Raw genomic sequence first — 4,223 nt, 5'->3', positions numbered from 1 at the left:
CCTAAGCATTTATAGTTTGTATATCTTATGTGGTTCGATATACTTAGTTCACTATAAACATTGCTCTGATACCAATCTGTCACACCTCCAAACCTGAACGGCGGAAACGTTCGGGGGCGGATGACTTCATGTGGTAACGTAACAAATGAATACATAGTAAAGAAAGCAATACAACCATCATATATATAATTGAAAGTTTACATTTGTCAAAAGTTACATGTTCAAAACTCAATTACAATATGATGTCAAAATACGAGATTAAACTGGCGCCGCAGCATCCCTTCATCAAAAGCGAAATGAATACCTGAAATTACTGATTCCCTGGGACATACAAGTAATTTTGAAAGAGTAGATCAGCATTTAAGCTGGTGAATTTCATAAGTATTTAAGTGACAATGTTTGAATGAACTGAAATGTTTTATCTTCGTTTGTTTGTGGTTAGAAAATCCAATATTTTCTACTAGTATAAAAGTAGCCTTCACTCAAGACCAATGTTTGTTTCTAAAATGTATGTAAATGTAAAAGAACCAATGAATTTGAAAACCTTGTAAATCAATGCATTTTAATACCCCTTGTGAGTTTTATAACCATACTATTGACTCTGAATGCCTATACACAACGTTCTTCAGGCGTTGAAATGTTATGACGTTTGTCACCCCAAACGGTGGACTGCAGCTAACAGTCAGGGCGCGGGTTTGTCAAGCCCATATAGATCTATACACAAACACCATGCTCCCCCTCCAAGGGATTCTGGTATATAATACAGGACTTGAAATGTGTACTCGAACGTACATGAAGTTAGTGTCTCACAAATCCGTGGTATAAAAACAGATCTACTTGTTAAAATGTTACGTTTGTTCTTGTACACGAAAGTGAACTTCTTGAAATATGTGATTCTACTACATAAGAGTTAGAAATTTGTTTCGTAAAACCATACCTATTATAGTTTCCAAAAAGCGTGTCTTGTTTGTTTAGAAACATTGAGAAAAAGAATCGCTTGTTTATGAAAGTATAGATTTTTGGGTGTAGAGTCTAGGATAGACAAGAAAAATCTCAGAACAGATTAGTTTATACATGCATTACAACAACATTATATTTTTAAAAGGGAAAATGCTATTGTGACATATGTTATATATATACATATATACATATATATATAAGTTCCTTTAAATGTTTATAAATCGCATGTGATTTGAATATATAACAGTATATAAAAGAATTTCTTTATGTAACGCACGATAATACTCGTGTGTTTTACTTGTAATCCCCCCCTTTGAAAGCATATAAAAGTATTTAGACTAATTAAAAAGGTTGATTTAGGGGTATGAAACTCACTTGAAAGTTTGAAGATAGCGAGATGGAAAACCGGGCAGAGTTTCGTCTCGGGAAACGGATTTTCCTCGGGATTCTCGGGAATCTCGGGAGTAAAATCGACCTTCGGGACTTGAGCCAAAAAGACCAGAGCTTCGGGTTTGAACGGACACGGAAAACAAGGCAAAGTTGGGAGAGAGAGAAGAGAAATGAACCCTTTCTTTGGAAACCCTCGCATTCTATTTATAGGAAGGCTGGTCTGCCTCGGTACGCGGGGCGTACGCTCGTACGCGCTGCGTACGCGTACGTCATGCATGACCGAAGCCTCGACTGCCTCGGTTCGGATGGGACGGGTTGCTGGGGAGGTGGGTCGGATGGGACGCCGGGTCGGATGGGACGTCGGGTCGGACGGGTCGGACGGGTCGGATGGATCGGATTCCTCGGATATGGCGACGTGGACGATCCGAGGCCAATCCTCTCGGTTACGCGGGGCGTACAGGAGTACGCAGCGCGTACTTCGGAGGAGGATGCTGACTCCCCTTCGGATAATATCCGAATTTTGAATTAAATAAATAAATAATTTATTTAATAAACTTCAAAAATCCATATCTTCTTCATACGAACTCCGTTTTCGATGGTCTTTATATCCTCGCGTAGGTGAGACTACGCTCTACAACTTTCGTTTAGACACCGTCGGCAAATTCCAAAATTATATTTTTATTATTTATTAAAAATCCATCGTGTTTAAGGAATTTCTTAGAAAATTCATAACTTCTTTATCTGATGTCGGTTTTTGCCAGACTTTTTACCGCTGGAATACCATTGTCGAGACCTTCGATTCTCGTTTAGGTCATTCCGGCCAAAAGTCGCTCGATCTCCGATTCGAGTTTTTAGCGGTCTGTTGCTAAGCCGAACTTGGAAAATCACATCTTCGTTATATGAAGTCGGATTTGGGCGTTCTTTTCACGTACGATCATGGTTCAAAGACATTTAATCATAGAAGCAAATTAAATAGAACTATTTGTACGTTTTATTATGAAAGTAAATTTTATTACTTAGAAGCGGTTACAATACTTGACCCATTTTGGTCCTTACAAGGAGTTGAAATATCGGGTTGCCACAGAGTGCATGGTCCCAATCATCTTACACATAGATATGAAGTATTTTATATAAACTACATGCTATGTGTGCATATTAACTGTATACTTGCTATATATGCTGGATGAATGATTTTATACAAGTTTTATATGATTTAAACTGTATATGTATTTATATCTATATAATATGTTGGGTAAAACATGGGTAGACGAAATATGAGTTAGACAATAAGTTGAGGGGTAAAATAGACCTTGAGGTACGGGTGAGATGTGGACGATGTGAGAAGCCTTATTCCCAAATGCTGGCCCGTCATCTAGCAGAGTATGGATGACAACCACGAACCATTATAGACAGACCAGTGAAACACTAGCAGGCTCGCAACCTGTAGGTGTTGTGAACGATTTGTTCACCGATGTACTCTAAAAACCCATTGAGATGTATTGCGAGTGGACTCTCGCAAACGATACTGTCAATAAACGAGATAACCGTAGCAGTTGTCCTCAAAGGACGATATTGGCAGCTGCGCCTCATTTAGAATATCATAATTATGGTAGCTGCGAGCGATAGAACTAGCAGATGTGCTTGACAGTTGTGTCATTGAAAACGATGGACTGCGTACCTATTCCTTACGATAATCCTTAGGAATGAATGAACGAGAAATAGCTGATTCTTAGGGTAGATCGTTAAGCTTAAAGAGGATAATAGGGATGGGTAATTAGGTTAACTGCTTGATGATTAAACATAATAATTCTATTATTGTGGGTTGAAACTCCTATGTACTCACCAGGTTTCCCAACCTGACCCACTCAGTTTATTTACATCACAAGTGTTGATATGAAGTCACATTACACTAAGAGATTATGGAGATACAAATCACTTGTGATAATGAATGTAAGTTCTGTTTATGCTTATGTTTCTTTATTGACGATGACCTCCCAAATGTTTTAAAATGAATAAAAACACTTTTCTTCGGAAATGCCCTGATAACGTATTTATCATGTTTCACTGGGAACAAATTCCGCACATTTTTATTAAAAAGAGGTACTCTTATTTTTATAAAGCATAAAAAAAATCGGTCTTTCCTGGCCGTGAAAATGGGGATTTCACAGTTGGTATCAGATCATTTGTTTAAGCGAACTAGGAATATGGATTTATTTTTAGACTTAAACTTAGAATACCAAGCAATGATTGTGAGAAGTGTGTCTCTGGTAATACACCTGAGTAGGCACAAGCACAAGCTTATTTAGGGAAAATCTCTAACATGCTTTTATGTGCTAAATGACTTATAATGCTTTATGAAGCTAAATGTATAATCGGATTTATGGTCTGTTGCCGACCGGATCAGGAAACTTTATGTGTTCATATTTCTAAATGTTTAATTACGGTATTTAAACTGGCATGTAACTTTTCGGGATAATAGGGTGATTTACACGTCGATCATAAATAAAATCTTTCCTATCTTAATTCTCGTCACTACACACCGAACGTCTGACTTGGTGTATAGATCGACATGGTGACCACTCGAAGCGGAATTGGAAGTGGAAACCTACAGCCCAAACCACAAGTGATTGAGCATGCACCAGAAGTAACAACTACACCTGTGCAGATCACGATGGCAAGAGTACATGTAATGGTGTGGATAATGTTGGATCGACAAATGTAAGAAACAAGGCGTTTACTTCAACAAAGTAAAAACGAACGTACTGTGGGAGTACGCCAGGCACCTACTCTTAAGGCAGCCATCTGGGTTGAGGTTGGAAAGAAGAGGAAATCTGAGGGAACTTGAAGGTCCATCAAGAAAAACATGTTCTCCC

Source organism: Lactuca serriola, chromosome 8 (genome assembly GCF_051521515.1).
Source record: "Lactuca serriola cultivar US96UC23 chromosome 8, Lser_US96UC23_V15, whole genome shotgun sequence".
NCBI classification, from domain to species: Eukaryota; Viridiplantae; Streptophyta; class Magnoliopsida; order Asterales; family Asteraceae; genus Lactuca; species Lactuca serriola.
This window is presented reverse-complemented; position numbering follows the sequence as displayed.